Source organism: Xiphias gladius, chromosome 15 (genome assembly GCF_016859285.1).
Source record: "Xiphias gladius isolate SHS-SW01 ecotype Sanya breed wild chromosome 15, ASM1685928v1, whole genome shotgun sequence".
NCBI classification, from domain to species: Eukaryota; Metazoa; Chordata; class Actinopteri; order Istiophoriformes; family Xiphiidae; genus Xiphias; species Xiphias gladius.
In genome coordinates, this window is record NC_053414.1 from 4,034,609 (window position 1) to 4,055,892 (window position 21,284).

General features: G+C 41.2%; 1 long non-coding RNA gene across 2 annotated transcripts; it reads left to right on the top strand.

Moving 5' to 3' along the window:
- The first annotated feature begins 769 nt into the window (after positions 1 to 769).
- LOC120800391 lies at positions 770 to 20,430 on the top strand. Of its 2 annotated transcripts, none has more exons than XR_005708975.1 (3): positions 770 to 860; positions 2,050 to 2,323; positions 19,739 to 20,430. It is a non-coding gene; the product is annotated as an uncharacterized LOC120800391 (long non-coding RNA). The 2 variants fall into 2 exon arrangements; XR_005708976.1 differs by having other exon boundaries at positions 801 to 860; positions 2,152 to 2,323; positions 19,739 to 20,429.
- The last annotated feature ends 854 nt before the right edge of the window (positions 20,431 to 21,284 follow it).

The following is a 21,284-nucleotide window of genomic DNA, read 5'->3' on the forward strand; positions in this document are numbered from 1 at the left end:
GCGCAGGTGACGGTCCGTCGCTGTTGTCATTAAATTCAGAGACAAAGCAAATTGTTTTATAGGATTTTATTTGAACGCGCAGCGTATTTTCTATTTTCGATTTAACATATAGTTTATTTTATTTTAGGATTTTTTTTTTTCAGTTAAAAAAAACAAACAAAACAAAACAAAACAAAACAAAAAACAAACTTCCCAAACTAGTCCCGATGAAAAGTTGATGATCAAATATGAAAGACGTGGACCTGAATATTATCCGGTGCAAAACAAAAGCAGCTGGTACTAAAAACAAGCCCGAGAAATAAAATGACAGATCAAATAAAAACGGGCTACAGTCGGTCGGGGATCTCACCTTCTTCAGGCTCCTTCAAAGAGAAATAAAAATAGAAAAACAAAATAAAAAAATCCGGTTAAATGTCAAAGCGGGGAGATCCAGAGTTTGAGAAATATCCACATGGAGGAGAGGTGACCGCTTTCCGCTCCGCGTGCAGCTCACACCTGGTCGCGAGCTGCAAAACGGAACATTTCGCCGCCGAAAAATGAGAGAAACTAAAAAAAAGTACCCGCGTCGTCTGAGTCGCTCTCTGTCGCTTTCTCTCTCTTTCGGTCCGGCCGCTGTTGACGGACGGAGATTGACGCTCGTCTCCGAGGCCCGCGCCTCTATGAGTCGAGAAAGCACGCGGGTCTGAGCCCTCCGAGCCAATCGCGGCGCTCCCCGGCCTCGCGGGGGCGACGCGGGCGGCCAATGGGACCGGGAGCTCGGCCCCGAAACGCCCGCCCACTCCCGAGCGTCGCGCGTACCACGTGACGCGAGTGAAAAGTTTGGGTCGGGAAGTTGGAGGAGAACCGTCCGGTCCCTGCCGGTACGTCCCGGAAGGTCTCGACCCACACGCTAGTTTTAGGGGCGACATGGCGACGTTAAAAGGGGAGTTGCCTACATTTTATTACCGCGGTAGCTGAGCCGCACGTCTCTGCATTTAGCCGCTGAACCAGTAAAATGGCAGATTCGAGTGTTTTTCCGCCGCTTCGACCGAACCGTAGGTTAGCTTAAATCGGTTAGCGCGAACCGGCGAGTGGCCGTCTGATGCCGCCACCGGGCCCAGAAATGTTCCCCCCGAGTGTTTTGTCATTGCAACGAGCACTTCCAACCTGCCACAGAGGCTGCAGATTATATTTAGTTTCCTAAAGATCGTAGCGAAGATGTTTTCGCTAAAACTTTTCATCCCCGATTCCTACTCAGTTTAAAAAAAAAAAAAACAAGAAAAAAAAAAAAAATAAATATTGGGACAAAGAAACTTGTGTTGCAGCAGCTGAGTAATGATGCTGTCATGAATTATTGGACTTAAATGACCTTTAACTGAAATCAACACGTTGCCTTTAGCTGATCATAGGTAGGAACTGTGCTGTACTGTGGAAAAGTAAACCCCCATTATAAAGAGGCTTAATGGCCTAACCTAGATAGAATAATAATTGTCTAATGAGACATAGATACTTTCAAAATTAGACTTGCATATTTAAAAATACTTTTATCAGATCGAACCCTAAATTAACAAGCAGGAAAAATAAATGAAGTGTCTCATAGGTAAACAAATAAATTCCTTCCCTACAATCATTAATTAAAATCATCAGGAACTACCAGCTGAGAAATCTAACATGATGGTGGGCTTCTTAGGAATCGAAGATAATCATATAATCAATAGGAAAAAAAATGTCATCTTGTTCAGATAAATTAATAAGAATAAGATGGAAATCTTTGTTGCCTCGTTTCCTCTGTGTGTCCTCCGAAATTGGCTGCTGCCGACGGCAACAAAGCCAGTGATTGATCACAAGTATCAAGATATCAAATGGACGGAGTCATTGTTGTTGTGAGGGTTTTTGGGGTCTAATCCCAAATTGCAGGAGTATTTTCTTAATACTAAGCCCGTAAATCCAGGGATCAGGCAGCCTAAAGAGGTGTGTGTGTGTGTGTGTGTGGTGCTGGAGGTGGTGGGGGTTAAGTTTGGAGAGGCTTCTCGTCTGTGCTTATTAAAAGCATGATGCATAAAATCCCAGGTCGTCAGAAAGCATGCAGGAGGCTCGGGCCGGGCTGCTGCAGGCTTTCCACTTCCACAAAAAAAAAAAAAAAAAAAAACACACACCAAACCTGCCGTGCAGACTCAGAGCGGGAGAGAAAAACCCTCCAGATCAGCTGACAACAGTGAGTTTGGCTGCAGCCGGAGGGAAAAGTGCAGCTCAGCAGGAAGGTGAAGATGGGACAGAGGAAAACACATGGACCAGGACAACACTGCAAAATAGACTTCACTGTCTGACAGGACTGATCCATCAGGTAAGGAAAACTAAAACTTTACCTTACTCCCGTTAATTATTAAGTGTTTGTGGTTAAAATGAATACATATTTAAAAAACTTATTAAAAGTTTTTTTTTTTTAAAGGCAACACTGTCTCCATTAGGTGTAAAAGGTGGAATTAATGTGTGTGTCATGTATGAGCTGATGTAAGTTCAAGTGAAACACTGAAACTATTCCTCCAGGGTGTGTTAGTGGAAAAATTGTAGAAAAATGTCGCTGCGAGAGTTTGAAATAGTTTTGGTTGTCTCAATAAGTTTAGATCTTTGTGGTGACTTCTCGTTTTTTATTTAAAAAAAAAACAAAAAACGTTGGGAGTGTGTTGGTGATTGTGCTGCTCTGTTTGTAAAAGGCTTTTAAAAACAAATGGCAGATTGTTGAGCTGATTTCAGATATTCATAGATTAGCTGGGAGATTTTTTTTTTGCTGTACATGAATTAAACATTATTAGAAGTGACAGTGTCATGTTGATGGAGCCGACTGAAGCTGAATTATCAGACGGTAAAACTGTGATTTATGGAAATTTGTCAAAAGAAAAACTGGTATGAGTGTGTTTTCAAAGGCCACAGTGTATCAGTGACTTTTAGAGTGAAAATAAATCAGTCTCTGGGCTGAATTCGGATATTGTAAGTGTGCATGGAGGCAAAATGGAGGATTTAAGAGCTTTTCTCAGTGACATTAGGTGACAGGCTGGTGACGTAGAGATGGAAATAAGACTGCATGTGATTATGTAACACCTCTACACTGAGTTACCTGTTCCACACGCTGCAGGGAAATTCCAGACTAAACTAAAAACACAGCACCACCTGATGTTAATTTACTGATTTATTTTTTTTTTTAATAATCTATATAATTTGAAATATAATTGTTTTAAAAAAAAGTTGCAGTGCAGTTTTTTAATATAGCGTTAACCTCACGAGACATAATAATCTGTGGTTGTGTTAATTATAAAAGGTTCTGACTGTCAGTTTTCCTGTTTTACATCTTTCTAATCTTAACTTTTCCTCTGGGCAAAGAAATACATTTAAAAAATGTAATAATTTTAATTATCTTTGCCAGGAGGATCTTGGTAAAAAAAAATTTTCTGTAATTAAATGAAAAACTATAAGTAGTATTAAAACATAATTTAAAAAAAAAAAAAACATCCTCATTTTATGCCAGTAAATGAAAAAAATTCCTCCCAGCCCACTGATGATGTGAAACGTGTTGAGTTTCAAAAAACGTCAGCAGTGAGCACATTTGGTTTATCTTTAATAAAAAAAAGAAAGATCCATCAAATCAGTTTGATTAAAAGAAAATAATTTTTTTTTTTCTCTGTTGTCTCCTCTTCACCTTCCTCCTTGTTAAATGTAAATCTCGCCGATTATCTCTGTGGTCAGTGCGTTGAAGGGGGGGACTTGTGGTTAATTGGGATAAGAACTCAAACTATGAGCCAGTAAACTCTACGCCTCACGAGTTTACGTCCACTGATCATGTTTAGTGCCACTGCAGGAAGTGGCGTGTGCTTTAGCAAAGCGGAACCTAAGCTGAAGCGTACACCCTAGGTGCCATGTTGCCGAATTTTTAAAAGCTGGGCACAGAATCGAGGCTTTTGCAAAACTGTCCAATATGCACGTGAAACTATTCACAGGCTGTTATCATAACCGCGCTGTACGAGGATATTGGGTGTCGTCCCACCCGCTTCTTTATCTTGCATGTTGTTGTTCTCTGCTCACAGGTGTACACACGTCAAGTCAGTTTTATTTAAATAGTCCAAAATCAAGTCACATGTTTGCCTCAAAGGGCTGTACTCATGAGAACTAACCTCTTCGTGAGGTGCAGAGTTGTGCTGGATCAACATCACAAACAAGACAGCTTTTTATTGTCAGTGGTTGTGCCAACGCTGCAGGGAGTGCAGGGAGCTATGGGTAATGCCACCTGGAGCCATGAGGACTACAGATCTTCACTCTTTGTATATTAATCTACATATATGTTTAAATTACTTCACATTTACTCTGCTAGAAGTTGGCCGTCCACCGTGAGACACCCAAACAGTTGAAAATCCAAACACCACATTAAAAGCATTTTTAATATATCCAAGTGCACAATATCAGGGCTGAGGCTTACAGGTCTTGACTGAAGAAAACCAGGCTTGTTAGATTGATTGATGTTTGCTTAAATTAAAATCTAATGATCGCGTGGACGAATCCAAAAACCAAATCCAAAATAAATCCTTACAGGACATCTGGGTGTTGCTGTTGGTTGGAAAACGGAAATGCAGACTGTACCACTTGCTGTGTTACAGGGGATTTTCGGGGGTTTTTCCGTGAGGGAGTTTCAGTTTTGTAGAACTTGAGCGCAGAGAGCAGTAAAACAGTAGGTTATTTGTATACAAACAGGAGAGGTTGTGTACCTTCGGGCTAAGTGAAATATCAAGACTTTAAATGAACCGGATCCGCCGTAGACCTGCAGGAGTGCCGGGTATTCACAGCATGCGGACGGAGGCACTGAGAGTGAAGTCTCTCTCTGCACTGGCATTTATGGAGCGAATCGTACAGTCACCCGACCCAGCTGCCGCGTTCTTTCTGCATTCAGCATCTCGGCGATTAAGAACTCGGTGGAGCAGACGGAGCAGATAACAGCAGCTGCTGTCGTCTCACCTGGCTGCTACACAGCTGCACGAGAGGAAAAATAACTTCAACATAAAACTGGAGCACCAATCAAACAAACACTTTTAGGGAGCAGAGGTTCACTGGAGGCAGAAAATAAATCAAGTGAGCAAAAACATCAGAACACCACCATCTCTAAGTAACGTTATTCAGAATTTCAAGGAAATTAATAATGCGTAAGAGAGGAGCAAGCTAATATGTTGTGAGATTTGTCCTATAATCTATACATCTGATTGGCAGTATACAATTTTGCTGTTTAAACAAATTGAATAAAGTTTCTCGCAAACACGACACTGGGTTTAAAAACGTTAGTGGGTTTTTTCAGTGTCATTATAGCTCAGGTTTGACAAATGTTATCACGGGGACCAAAAATAAAATTTTAACTCAAGGTCCACTTACCAGCTTTTTCCGTAGCTTGGACAGTGTTCAAGAGCCGATGGGGTCCACTCAGCAATACAGAACAACCACCAGCTGTGCTGATAAAGACCACAAGCTGCCTTAAAAAGCTCTGTAGGAGGCTGGTGGAGGCTGGTAGGTGGACTTGAGTTGAGATTCTCTGCTGTAACACAATCCAACTGCGCCCGACAATTTTTTGTACGTTTCGGAAACCAAAAATGCAACAATCCTGGCCACTTTGTGCAGCGATCGGCCAGCTGTACGGAGGTGTGGTCATTGTTCCCATTCGTACGATTCATTCATCCCATTGAGGCCACAAAGAAGAGCCTGGGGAGGCAGTGGGATAGATACAAACAGCAGCCTCCAATATGAGGCATCATGCTCACTTCAGAAGCTTATTCAGTAACAGTTATACAGATTTTTGCAAGATGCCTCTTATTAAAATGAAAAATGTCCTACAGATTTTGTTGGTGAATGGAGCACTCGCTTGTGAGAAAATGTGAATTTTTTGCTTGAAGCCTCAGTTTCCTTTTTTTTTTTTGTGAAATTGTGTTTTGTTTTGTTTTTTTAAATTGAGATTTAAACAAAAATATACTGGGATGGGGTTGCAAGTTCATCAATAGCTGCCGGGCGGTTTAAAATGTTTCTGGATGTCTTGGACTGATCGGAGGCCGTGGGGCCTGCAAATATCCGCCAGGGTATGGACTCTGTTACTGCTCCAGTTTTAGTAGTTGTGTGCTCCCTTTCTCAGCACCTAAAGATCTCTGGGGATAAAAAACAAAACAAGCTTAAAACCTCTACTTTCCAGAGTCAAGAAAGAAATGGGGGGAATTTGTCCTCTTAACTTCAACTGGTCATTAATACTGTGAAGCCTCTCAGTATAATTTTGCTGAAAAGTTCTGCAGAATTATACCCAACTTGTGCCCTCAGTCTCCCATATTTCATAATGATCATAATCTCTGTATTTACTTTATTTATAATGATAGTAATAATAATAATATTAATAATAATAATAATTGCTTTATCCCATCAAGTTTTAAATCTCTGTGGATTTAACCTGGAGTTTTTTTTTAATGTGAGCAAATAGGGTGAGGGACTTCTCAGTTGGTGTATTTTTACAGCACTAGTTATGAAACCCACTTGTGCCTCAGCCGTCAACTGCAACAGCTGCTCTGATTGACAGACTGACAGACCCCGGAGGAGCCGCATCAGAAACAGGAAATGAGAAACGACTCATCATTCAGCGTCAAGTACAGTATGGACAGCGGCGAGTACTCAGAGACACAGCGAAGAGCGCTGAGAGAGGAGTATGTAGCTGTCAATCACAGGCCCCGTGGTCCCGCCCCTCTCATTAAGAGGGCAAACAATGAAAGGAAGGAGGGTGGTGGTGGTGGAAGGGGGGGAATCAGACACCAGAGCCACAAAACCAACTGACCCCATCCAGTACCCATCACCCCCTGAAACACAGAGGTGTATGTGTGTGTGTGTGTGTGTGTGGAGGGAATTACTTAGATGTATGTGTATGTGGGGGGAAGATGTGGTGTGGGGGGGGTAACTTCCAATCCTTTTAGGATTATGCCCCCCCCCCCTCACTCTGGCTCTGTTCTTCGCTCTTTCACTCTGCTGCCCCTCGGGCAATCACGTTAAAACTTGCATGGCCAGCGCTCATTCAGATATCTCTAACAATGCGTAGCAGTGGTAACCATGTGAGCGCTGGCAAGGCACGCAGGAATGCACAGACTCTGTTCCCCGTCACCCTCCCTATGCTAAAAAAAATAAAAAATTAAAATATTGAAGGCGATAAAGCATTTCCCAGATGTCTCGGAGGAAAATGGCTGTGTTAAAAGCAGTGCTTTAAAAAAAAAACGTAAACAAAAATCACATGAGAAAACTCAAATGAGTATTAAAAAAGAACACGTGATCATTGAACAAATGTAAAATTTTTACCTTTTCACTGTGAGGTGGAGTTTCGACGCATGAAACAAGTATTTTCAGTCGCGTCAAAAAACATGCATGACCTGATCTCGAATGTGAGTTTCCGCATGTGAAAACAGGAATTTAAAGGATGTATGGGCAATTATTTACAGTAGCCTCAGCAGCAGCAGAGGAGGTTAGTGTTCCTGACTGTTGTCCAGTGAAATGGCCTGACAATTATGACGTGCATTGCCATGAAATTTGCAGCTACACATTCCTGGTTCCCCAACAATGAATCTTAATGACTCTGATGATCCTCTGACTTTTTATCTAGCTCCACCAGCACGTCTAAATTTCCACCTCTGAAATTTCATACAGCCTCTGCTATACTTTAAACTTAATGCTATCACATCACATGCTAACCTGCGTAGCTGAACTGGCTTGGCACAGCGTTGGCCCAAATATGTATGCCAGGTTGTGGCATTTGTGCGATTGTCATGAGTTGGTCCAAATACACTAATCCGATTCTGGGTGCCGACACTGACCCAGAATTACCCCGAATGCAACTAACTGGAGATGATTCTCAGCCTAAGTTTTTTCAAACTCTTTCCTGATAATCAGACTGAATTGTCATTTTGTTTCACTTCATATTCGGTCCTAAATAATTATCTGAATAATCCATTTTCTGTTTGTTTGCGACTCCATGTTGAATCAGTATTTAGCTTTTTTCTGACAACAGCCGTGTCAGTCTAATCCATGCTTGTCGCCATTTGCGTGGTAATTTTTCTTTTACCAGTTTCCTTGTTCTGGCGTAGGAAGATGACGTCCCAAATTTTTAATTCCACCTCCAAAGCTCTCATTCGCTTCGTTGTTTTCCACCTGGGGAAACAGGCGTCAATGAGCACAGCACCGGGCCTGTGTGAATCTCTGAAAATGCTGGAGATGTGGACCCTAACTCAGAGGTCTGGAACCACTGCCTGATAATCAGACTTGCAAAATCCTGGCAACCGTATGAGCCAGAGTCAGGTTTGCTGGTGCTAGGTGCACCAGAGGTCAGCCAAAATCAACCCAGCTTTTCTGGCATTACACTCAGTACACAGCTGATTTTGAAAATACAGAGCATGTTTATGCCACCATCAGGCCAAAACCAACATTTTTGGCCCCATTTGTGGTAAGGATCTCAGAATAGCCGAATTGTATCTCAATTTTGTATTTGTTTTATTTTCTTTTTCAATACAACATGATTGATGATTCTCTCAAAGTACCTAAATGAGGTGTTCTGTTTACCTGCTCACCAGTAGGTAATGAGAAATCACATTTCTGAGATCCACAATGCACCGAATACAGAAAAAGATGTAGCTACACTATATCAAACACTTTTCATGCTTGTTTGTTGCCCTTAAAAGTATCATATAAACTTTACCAGACAAAATCACGCTTTACAGAAAAGTGGGAGAAAGTGCTTGGATACAATGACAATGACAGAGAAAGAGTGGTGTTTCTTCCTAGGACATCTTTGACTTAACTCGAGTGGGCGAGCCTGCCCAGAGGGAGTAGACGTAGATGATGTTTAAAACAGAATCCAATTTCTGTCAGAATGAGTTTATTCAGACTTTTGGGGATTTTTTTTAAATCATGATTGGGCTCCTATTCTGATCATTTCAAAAACGAAAGGTTCATTTTAAATACAGCTGCTGATGTTGGTTATGTAAGAAGTGAAGCTTTCTCCGCTGTACCAGTAACCGTACATCCCTTTTGATGAGCACCTCGGCTAAATGTCTTTAAATTTGAATGCACGCCTTCCAAACGGCTCCTGATCTTGTTCTGAGCCGCGGAGGAGCAGAGGGCAGAAACCAAAGCTCCCTCCCTGCCCCTCAGTGTGCAAGAGGGAGGGAATTGCCATCCTGCCTTATCTCCAGGTCCAGTCTACTACAGTTTGCTCCGTCATCAGAGCCGGCCATTTGATAGGATTCTGGCACTGCAGCTAATCAATCTGCAGCACAGAGCTGCCAGAAGACCTGTAACAAAGCTCAAAGACCCTCACAAATGGCCTAGTCCTGGGGATAAGCCCCTGCACAGGATTACATATTGATTTTGAACGTCTAAAAAAGCTTATCATATAAAACCGCCACAGACTACAAAAGTAGCGGAGTCTATGCATGAATTTGTCTTTTAGAGATGAGCATCAACTTTCAAATACAGAGACCCCGAGCATGAACCAAAACAGAAATAAATGGTGGAGAAATCAATGGCAGGGATGAGGCACGGTGGCACATTGTTAACTGGGGAATCACAACTCAGCCTCGCTCCTTTGTGGAGGGGGGATGGGGGTTGCTTCATGTTTGCTTCTTGGTATTGTGTTGATTTATTTATTTTTATTCTTGAAATTCTTTTCACATAGCTTGATTTTTTTTTTTTTTTTTGGTAGAAATTGGTTGTTTTAATATGTTTCAAATGCTTTAAATGGTCAAATTCCTTCTTAAGCATTTTTTTTTTTTTGTCATTTTCTAATCCCTTTTTCTTTAGTGTCTGTGAAATAACTGTGCTGCCATTTGGACGGGACTGTCTCAAAAATGAGATTTAGATCTCAAATTAGACAAAGGTCAACCAGAAAATGAAGCAAACCTTAGTAAGATCTTTATGTCTTTTTACAAGTAGCATTTTTGGCCATGCCACCACTTTGGTTGAGACTGAAACGTCCCAACAAATATTCAAAGGATTCCGATTCAGTTTAGTACAGATATTCCAGGTCACCAGAGGATGAATCCTAATGAATTCGAAGACCCCCCAGCTTTTTACCTAGCTCCACCAGCAGGCTTTAGTTTCACTTTGTCCAATAGTTTAGGGTCAGAATGCTTCTACAACATGTTGTTCATCGACATCTGAAGACAAAAGTCTTTATACTGCATTCAAACTATTAAACTTGATAACCTGATAATACTAGTGACTTTATTAATGTCTGGGGGGTAAAAAGAAGTCTCATCTTCTGTGCAGTAACTGCAGAAGTTGTATGTTCTGACACACTAGAAATCCCCACCGTATCTGACCTTATCTACCATATAATTTTATTTCTGTTTAGAGCACAGTTGAGGGACTTTCAGTTTTAGGTTGCACATTAAAGCTAAAGGTGGAAAAAGTGTTTATGCTTAGCTAATGTGGAAAAGTTGGCATGAAAAAAAAAAAAAAAGATATAATAATTGCTGACTGAACATATTTTTTTTATATACCTTTACATTGTAGAACGTGGCCTTTGTTGCATGTCAGCATCAATGAAATGCCACAACGTAGTAAAGCTGCTGGTGTGCAGTTAATTATGAAATCTGGTCACATCCTCTTGAATATATTCACATTAAGGTAGTTGATGATAAACTCACTGATTTCCATTTTAATTTTAAGCTAAAATTTCAAATTTTAGGAAATTCACTGAAAACCTTTTAATTGAAACATGACGAGTGCTTTCTTGACAGATGGAGGAGCTGGACAGGTCACATAGCTGCTGATGGATACAAACTGGTTCCTGCAAGGAACTCATACTGGAGACTTTTTGAGATATGGGACGATGCCTTTACCTGCTTGTCCACCTTGTCTTTTCTGACAGCCTGAACATTAACTGATAAAATGTCCCGCAGAGGGACAGCCGGTGCCTCCAAAAAAACCCGTTCAGATTCCATCACTTTACACTTCAGGCTGACAGGAAAACTTTTTCGGGAGAAGTTTGAGGACTTGTTTGACACCCCCCCCCTCAAAAACATACACACACACACAAACCACCCTGAAAAGAAACAGTGAAGAGGAAACAAAACCTGCATGTCCTTGATACAAGAGGTAGTGCCGAATACAGCCGCTTCCCCTCCATCAATAATCTGCACTTAATAATCAGGAGATTAACTGATATCAGGTGTGCAGATGACTGGCGGCTGTAAACAACTAAGGATGATGGGAGGAGGAAGGGTGAACAGCAGAGAGTCCCCTAAGCAAAGCGCAGCTCAGCCCACCCCCCCACCCACCCTCCCTCCAAACATAAAACTAATTAGAATTGATTTATTATGGATCAGGTACCTTATCAGGTGAGAGAGGGAATTACCATGGTGAGCCAAAGGGCTGCAGCAGGTCTCTGCTGAATGGTAAAATCAATCTGAGTTGACTGCACCTGCATCCCAAGGAGAATACAACAAAAAAAGAAAACCTGCTTTTTCACAGACTCATAATTATGTACTAATTCACATTTTTACATGTGAATTTCATTCAGTAAAGGTTAATGTACCTCCGAATCTAGCTGAGGACTTAATGCGCCGCATTTTAATAACCAGAAGAAACCTTGCATCAGTGAGTGGAGCACCTGATGCCTTCCTCTCAAGAAACCCACAGCTCTTCTCCACCCCACCCCCCACTCGTCTTTAGCCTCTTGTTTTTCGGTGGCTGGCGACAGTTTTGCAGCTTCTTTTCTCTCCGTGGGCAACTTCGAAAACTTCATCAATATGTTAATGACTTAATCTTTAAACACTTAAAGAAACCATTAATAAACATTGATTTGAACACTTGCCACCAGTGACTCGCATTAATCCAGTGCAAACAACTGATACACAAACTGCAATGGAGGGCAATTTGTGGAGGATTACCAATAGAAAATGGACGTGAGAGACATTGATCATGCTTTCTGTCGTTTCAGGGATGAAACAAGGCTGATTCACGTCGTCAGAAGATGAGTCACCCTTTTCTTATTCTGTTGTTGTTGAGGTCAAAGTGCTTTTCAAAAGGAAAACCTCCTAAAACAGAAATCATATTATTTAAGAATTCATGGACACTGCCAAAGTTTAGGCTTGGTTCTATAAAGTTCAAAGAGTAAACAGTAATTAAATGCTATTTCATCCCTGTGATCTACACTAGTCTGTCCCAAAGGTAGAAACGAGCACGAACGCCGTGAGCTGTGCCACAACAAAACAAAGAAGGTAAAAATAGACGGACAAATTGTGCAATGCAGTCAGTCACCGCTACCTCAGTCGACCCGTTCAATGAAGAAAAATCTTTGTCTTTTTGTCTTTTGACTTCACAGACTAGAGGCTTTGAAGTTTATTTGTTACATCAAGGTTAATGTTAGCTTATTTCTGCAAGTTTTGTATCCGTCCGGTCACGTTCAGCCAGCAGAGAAGCTTTGGTGGGGGTTGCTAGCAGCTGTTCATTTAGCGTGCTTCAAGACAATAACAGAAAATAGTCGATTTTAGAGTTCTTATTTCTATTGGTCAAAGTGCTTGTTGCAAGTTTTGTGGCCATTTTTCTGTTGCTATTTGGCATGGATATAACTAGGTAGTTAGCTACCTAGTTACAGCTAGCTGGGAGCATGATGTTTCCAGTCTTAATCCTACGTACAAAGCTCTGATTGGCTTGGTTGTTTTCCAAGGGGGTAAAGAACCAACTAAGCACACCAGATATATCTGAATTGCTAAAAAAAGTTAGAGATGTGAGCAGCACCTTGTTTGCTGACTTGCCAGGAGGCACAGGTTCGGGTCCAGGTCCAGGGCATGTCTGTGTTAGCTCAGTTTAAACACAGATGGGAAAGTTTTAAACTTTCCAAAAATCCTTTTAAAAACATTTAAAAATGCTGGTGTTGTGTTGGGGACTGGGCAAAAAACACTTGAGTTAAGATGCCCACTTTTATCTTGAACTTTTATGTTGTTTTCATGCATCGCCATGAGCATATTTGACACTAACAAAGATAAAACCGCAGGAATTTTTAATCGGCATTATTAATTACAGGTTAACATCTGCAACCCTCGATCACATCCCTCTTTTATACTTTAAACAACGCAAGAGATCAGAGAGACAGTACAAAGTGGCAGAATGACGCTATCAAGCTAATGCAATTCAAGATGTTAACCTCCATTCAACTTAAAGGTAGAAAGAAGAAGACAGAAAAAAGACTTGAAGTATGTCTGTAATGATCTGGCTTTACTGTGTGCAGGCGAACTTTTTCAGAGAATTTTATGAAAATGCTTGATTGTCTTAATATTGTGTATTAAAGTAGACAAAGTATATAGGGGTCACTTCTAGAGATAATTAAAACTAAAATATCTGCGTTTTCATAAACAATCTCGCAGGAATGTGTGCAAGCAGGGACAGAAAAATTAGTCTGATTGACTAAAGAATTTGGTTTATAACTCGGTGACTGGCAGCACCGGGCCTTCAGCCAAATCATCATTAAGCAGAAAACACAAGTGACTGAAGACAGTACCCACAGAAATACAAAGATCAGGATTCTCTTTGTTGGGTTACAGATTCGATTACATACCTCGCTTGAGCCTGTGAAGTCGGGCAGACGCTGCCGGACACGTTAATATACACAGGAGAATGCTTCAACACACAGTTTTCTTCGGAACAATGAAGTAGATCTGAGGGCAGACTGCAGGAGTGTTATGTTAAACACTTAAGGACTGTTTAAGAAAATCAACTGCAGAACAACATAGACGGTTTGAAGCCTGGAGTTCAGGTTTACTGCTCACCACAAAGGTAGCCAGTTGACATTGTGTCAGTCCAAAATCTGTAAGATTACACCCGTGCTGGGTGGATTCAACACCTCAAGATTTACATCCTCTGCCATCATTCAGTGCCAATGGAAGCAGTGTGTCCTTTATGTGGTGAGGCAGAAACGAGAAAAGAGTTTGTGTCCCGTTACAGATGTTATCCTTTTTAACTAACCGTAACCATGACCATTCCCTAAGCTTAACTAAGTGTTTTAGTTGCGTTAGTTGTTGTAGTTGAGAAAGCAGCAACCACCATGGCTGACCGAGGTGGGCTGAGGGAGCTTTAAATCAAGCAAACACCCTCCCAGACATACTACTCTTTAAGCCTTTAGCTGGTATCTCCTTATTGGTGCAGTGATTCTGAAAGTCACAGTTGTTGCAAGATCTAAAAGTAGCTTTCTTTGTGTGGAAAACTTTCTGAATGAAATTAAATGCAGTCTGACACCACAACTAAATGTAATAATTATGCTCCTGGAGTCATAACGAAATTGAATATTTCGAAATGCAGTATTTTATAGTTATTTTAATATTATCATTTTGAAGCCAAATATTCCAAGCACAATGTGTTTCTTCTCAGATTTTCCTCCTGTCAGTTGTAGATGCCTCTGAAACTGCATTTAGACCGTTATGGGACACTACACTACAGTGTTATGGCAGGTTTTACACACTGTCTGTGTATCAAATTGATGTGGATGCGGTATGAAGCTTTCAGGCTAAAATTCTGCCTGTAGACAGAAAGGTGAGATAAATTCCTAAATCGCCAACATTATAAGATGCAAAAGTAAAACTAATGCAAAAACCGGAGCAACAAACAAAGATCTGACAAAAAAAATCTTAACTCGAGGTCCAATAAGTAGCTTTTCCAGAGCTTTCATCCTCAGTCTTCCTCAGGAGATGGAATTTGCTCAGTGTGCTAAGAAAACTGTAAAATAAAGAATGAACTTTCACGCTCAACAAATCAAACATTTTTTTCAAAATTTATAAATTCACCTTAAAATCAGTGACAGCCAGTTGCCTCTTTTAACTGGCGGTATGACCCTTAAGCACATTACATTTAAGTAACAAAAAATAATTTTTAAAATAATGTTTTTCAGATGTATCGTATTTTATTAAATTCCTGTCCCCGCAAAGACCCTGTAAGACACAACAGTGCTCGGTAAAGTAATAAAGAGGCGAGCAAGGGGAAACAAAGACTGGAGTTTTTATGGAACAAAACAGGAACGGGCAACTGGCCAAGAGATTTGGGCCGCTCGGCTCTGGGGCCGGTCAGCTCGGCCCCTTGAATCACGACCATGAGGTACAAACCCAAAAGCCAAGACAGACAGCAAGGCGCTGATTTTTTGCGGAGCCTCCGGATTTGTTCCCCAAAGGTCTTTGTGCTTGTCGGAGTGAACGAAGCCTCCATAACCAAATAAGATTAAGATCACAATCTGAGCCAGTGCTACATTAAAAAGATAAGGCTAATCAGAGTGGCCCGCTCTCTCAACACCGTTACCTCTCATCATCCGCTGATTAAAAACAGGACATTTTCTGAATAAAGGAAGAGGAGCGTATTTGTCTCTCTTCTTTTTTCTTGTTCCGTTTTTGTAATCAAGTACATGTTTTAGACTTCCAAGGGATATTTATCAGTTACGTTACTGCATTTCTACATAGGAAACAGCTCCAAAATTGTTATTTAGTGCCATAATTATATTTACTCACATCCAGATTGTCCTAAGAGCGTTTTCGTTACCTGCTCAAATAAATATCTCGGGGATAACACCTTTCGTACAAAGCTAAAATCTCCCAGAAGCCCCACAGACATGGAATTAAAGCCCTTGTTGTGTTGTTGTAGTACATTTTTTCCTGTTTGCTTTAGATAACAAATCTTTGGTTGACCCCGAGGGTTAGGGGAGCATTACAAATTAATCCCAGTTTTAATAAGTCTGTCTTAAGCCTGGGATCTTTACTCGAAAAGAAAGAAAGAAAAGGGGGAGGGAGAGAAGAAAGGGATCGGAGAGGAAAAGAAATATATTAAACCCTGTGATCACAGGCAGCTTTTCTTGTTTGTTATCCCTCCGTTTTACCTTTAATCCAATACTTGCTAATCCAATTTGTCTTTCGTGCTCCGACCCTAACTTCTCCTCATCTTACGGCTTTCTCTTAAATATGCCTGAGCCTCCAGAGTCACTGACCGCTCCTCATTTCACAGTTCTGCTGGAGCAAAGTGTGGATTCTGGGATATATCTTAAGTTTAGGGTTTTATAACGAAAAAAAAAAGAGGAAATTGGTGCATGTTGGCTACTCATGACGCGAGTATTAAAAGTAAGAGGTTGTTTTAGACAAGTTGTAGCTTCAGCCTGAATATGCATGAAGAGCCATAATCAGATCTTGGGCAGTCACCCACTGAAGGGGAATATTGGGGAACACAAAGGGATTGATTTAATTACTTGGAGTGGGCCTGTGCTTTGGAGCCGCCTTGTTAGGAGAGAGTGAAAAGGCTGGCAGTATCCTTGTGCTATTTTTGTGAGGGGGGTTTGGAGGGGGTAAAGGGGGGTGGAAGGGGGTGCAGTTGCAGATGGTGGGGGTACGGAGGTAGTCTAGCTTCTTAAGTCACCAAAACTAATCCTGAGTATAAAGCTCTCCTGATTGAAAGGACCTGCATTGATTGCAAAAAATGAACATAGTGCATTCTCTGTTTAACGTCAATCTGGCCAACATTCATCCCACTCAATCACCTTCTCTCTGAGGTGGTGATGTATAACATGCTATCTTTCTCTTATTTAAAACATAAAAAAGCTAATTTAAAGCCTTTTCATTGGTATTTTTGCCTGGGGATTGTGCTAAACCTGCCAGAAACATTTTCGATTGGCTGAGTGTGACGAGATTTGTTGAATATCTGAGTGACCAAGGGAGATGCTGCTTTGTTGCAGCAAATAACAAGTCATTCAGTCTCATAAATCTTTCTTAAAAGAAGAAAACGATTCTGCCTGCTACGTCATTCCACTTGTTCCCTTTTAATGAAAGAAAATAAGTTGATTCGTAAGGGAAGGCCGGTTACAATTTAGACTTTTTTCATTGCCTCTGATTGCTTCAAAAACCCCATGTAAGAAGCCTGTCGAATATGCAACTTCCTACGCAAACGCTCACTGCACAGTTAACACAACAAGGTAAATTAATTACAGACATGCGTACATATTGTCTTTATTCAAGGACCATTATCTGCAAGTTTTATCTCTCTGCTGCTCCCCTCTGCGGCGTTTGTCTTCGTCAGAAAACAATGAAAGATTCGAGGGCCTATAGAGGAAAACAAAGCACTTGAAATATTTTTGAAGGGGGCGTAGATGTGAGACTCCAAAGCAGAGCTCACCTGATAGACCCCTGAGAGGTGTTTTCATCAAAAGGCCCCTTTCTACCACATAGGCTCAGACAATGAGCCCAGCAGAGTGGACTCTAGTGCCTTGTGCTCAACAGGCACCGGTGACAACGAAGCCCTTAATCATCTCATGACAAAAGCCAAAAGGCATCATCCTATTGAGCGGTGTGCTTCGCCGCTAATATGAGCTACTGCCCAGGAACCTTTCATAGGGCGCTGTGCTATTAAAGTGCTTCTGAACCAGCCAGCGGGAACCTAGGCCCATTCACCTTTCATCTGGGAGCCTGTTGTTTGGTGGCTATAGTGGAGGCCTGCTCAAGATGTTAGTGATCTCATTACAGCGCTTGTGAGAAACAGCCTCCAAATTTGAGCATCTCCCTTCCCTTTCTCTTCCCTCCTTTTCAATTTCTCAACCCATGATTCTTCTTGCGTCAAAGGCTTCGCCCTTGCTTGGCCATAAATTGATTATTACTTCAGGTTCGCAAATATGCCATTTTCCTGAAAAGTTTACTCATCCACACCCCCTGTAGCACTCTCTTTCTTATCTTTTCTTTTCGGGGAGGTGTACTGAATGGGCGGCCAGGTTGAAAAGCGAAGAGGCCCCCGGCATCACAAAAAAACGTTCAGATTTCTCATTTAGTTGTCTTTATGCTGCAAGCGCCATGTGGTCCTTGAAGGTGTTGAAAACATGGGAAGCACCGGAGGGATCAGAGCAATCTCATTAGCATTCGCTCAGAATTGGAGTGGCCCGGCTGTATGGCGAGGCCGAGTTTTCTGTCGGGACCGAGACGGCAGCCTGTGCCGCTGCGCCCTCCGCCTCTTTGTGCCTTTGTGTTCTTTCAAGATTTTTTTGTCATGTCGGGCTGCTTTCCGAGGCGGGACGTTGCCAAGAGTATCATGGGAAAAGACAATACCATCACTATCTTGGACTGTGTCAGCAGCTGGACAAGTTCAGAATAAAAGTGAAACATGAAGTCATGTTAGGTGTGTATTCTCAACTAAAACGTACTGTGAAATTTGAACATTACTCCCGAAACAGGAACCAAGCGTTGCTAGCGTAACAAATTAGTTTCTGCTGACAACAAAATAGATCTTTGCTACCGTAACTGAACCCAATGGTTCCCAGCAAAGTATTGGGTTTGGTTGGGCTCATACAAATTTAGACCGTTTCTTTACTTTTGGCCCGATTTGGGTTTGTAACTTATTACAAAATGTATCTGTCTCTACATTGTCTGACTTTGTTCGTGTGCATGCGTCCATTTGTTGCAAGTAGATACGCTATGCCCAAGAGTAGGGGATAGTCATTGCGTTGCTTTAGCCTGGAGCTGGTAATGAATGAAATAAAGTAAAAACAACAGAAAGCAAAAATGTTGCTTTGCGTCTCAGATCGGTTATGGTTATCAAATTTGGGGCCGTGTAGATTTCTTACCATAACTTACAATAAAACGAACTGAATTTTAATGAAATTATTCGGTGAACTGCACCACTGCTGTTTTGTTATGGTGCAAACCGTGTTTCGGTCTAGTCAGCGTGGTTTTCTGTATAGCACAAGTTGACAGCTCAGCAGACCTTTGTCAAAGCAGACATTTGGACTTATCAAACACTCATGTAACTCATAATATTAACTATGACTGCATACCCTTTAGTTGTGCTACTTCCAACAGGATGGTTTTGAGGTTTTGTGAATGCTGACTCACTGGGCATCATTAATGTTGTTAGATGAACCTGCTTTTCATGTTCTGTCCACTGTGCTTTATTCATACAACAGAATTTTAGGCACATTGCAGTTTATTCAAATTTGCTATTTTTAGTAAGTTAACTGACAATGTAAATAGCTAAAAAAGTGGAACAAAGAACAGACTCTGGTCTGTGGCCTTCATATTGTTATATTGCGAATTTGGAAGGCTAGCTAGGTTAGCTAGCTTGCCTCGATGTAGCTGTATGCTACAAGGCTAGTAACAACTTAGGTAGGCAGAACTCTTTAGCCCCAGAGAAAGGCCTAAGTTCATATTTACAGTTAGTAATTAGAGATATTCAAGTTTAGGTACAGGTTTGGCTCACATATTACTGTCTACCATATTTGCTCTTGGATCAGCGAGGCTAACTAGCTAAATTCGGGTAGCAGAATCTTTCGTCAAGAGGCCTAAATCCTCAATTCTCCCAAAAAAGAAAGAGATAAATTTATTCTAGTACTGAGTGTCTGCATTTTATTCAGCCAAATATATTGTGTTTGAATTTATCCAGTCCTCCATGACTTTTAGAACCCTATTCTGACTACCCTAAACTAAAGCAAACCCAGCTAACTTGCAATGACAGCTTGTTTAAAGATAATCGCAGGGTGCTAGGCTTCAAAATAGTGGCCTCTGCTTCATTCAAATGTTTTCTAGTTTATCTCAACCAGAGAATTTTTCCTTCACGTCAGCCATCCAGGAAATGTTTCATTAAACTACAACCTGCACTTTCATTCACAAGGATAATTTCAAAAGAAAAATAAAAGCTATACCTGTATTTGTTAAAAAGGTTGGCTGAAGGACCTGCTGATGGATTTATGTTTTCATTCCTCCAGGGAGGGTTGCCTGAGCACTGTAGGTCTGTTTTCAGCTCCAGCTCTACCTCGGTTACCCACAGTGACACCATGGACCAGCCACAGCCTTCAAGGTCACCTCCACGGGAGCTGCCGAGCAATGGGACACCACCATCACTGCCTCTTCTCTCCATCATCTCCCAGTCGGGAAGGTTTTGTGAGAATTTTTTTAGACATTCATATTTTCACATGTCCAGTTCAGCTGCAGTAATGATTTGTTTAATTCATTACAAACCGTGCAAATGTTACCCGACCTTTTTCTGGTAGAATACGGGACTCTATAGGCCAACATTAAGGGGCTAACTGATGTAGCGAGATGTGTAATGGTTGTAGTTCTCAGTGGAAGGGTTTATCTGCTAAATCCCAGCAGTTGGCCCTGCTATCGTGGACATTGACCCTAAATAATGTCAACAGCTCATTTCCACCAGAGCTGGGCCCATGTGCTTGTGTGTGTGTGTTGGGGATAGGGAGGCGTATATAAGCTGCTGGTGGTGCAGCTCAAAAGCAGGTTGATGTGACTGATACAAGGCCATTTCTGCTCCACTCACCACATTACGTCGGACAAAGCAGCGGCTCAAGATTTGATTTGAAGATGCTGAGTCAAGGAATTTTTTTCTGTTAATCTGAGTTAAATCTTCATGTATCTTACACCTGTTACTAATGTTTAAACTTTATTGTGTTTAATAAAAATCAAAGCACATTTGAAGATGTTCATATTTTTAAAAAAAAAAACATGAAAGAAATGGGAAAATGAAGCAGTTTTAACAGAAATGACCTCAGCAAAAAAAAAAAAAAAAAAAATACAACACTTTATTAATCTGATGCTACTTCGGGGCATGAAGATTCGTAGAAATGTAATCATCATCCAAACTTCTTTTCACAGACAGAGGTAATAAGAAAATGATTTGGCAACTATTTTGATAATTGATTATTTGTTTGGTAGTTTTTAAAACTGAATGACGGGAACAACAGGCAGTAAGAAGCCAATCACCTTGGGTTCTGGTACAACAAAATAGTTGTAGTTGAGAAATAATTGCTAAAGCCCTACTTGACATGGACGTATGTGGTGAATATAGTGACTTTAAAATTTGAGCCGATTCGTAAGGTTGGACAAGTTGCAATGGCCGCATGTTGTGTCTTTGCTCTCAGTGCCGCCACTCGTCTCGAATCTGACGTTCTGTGTTTGTTTACACATTGGACTACTGGTTTTTGTCCTTTTCTTTTTCTCTGAACTATTAAACAAAGTCAATTAGTGAATCATTCCATCGATTTTTATTTTATTTATTTATTTTTTGCTAATTTGGTGAAAATGCTTGGTTGTGGCTTCTCTACCTCAGCGCCCGCCCAGATTAAAGTCAGGCGTCAGAGGGAGTGTGAGCCGAGTACAGGAGAGTGAGCAAATCCAAAACACTTCAAAATTTGTCATTAGTGTGGCGCTACATTCTTTCATTACCGAGTTTATCGGAGCAACCAGCCATAAGGCGCAGGTTCATGCACCCTTGAGCACAAAGACTCAAGTTGTTCTACA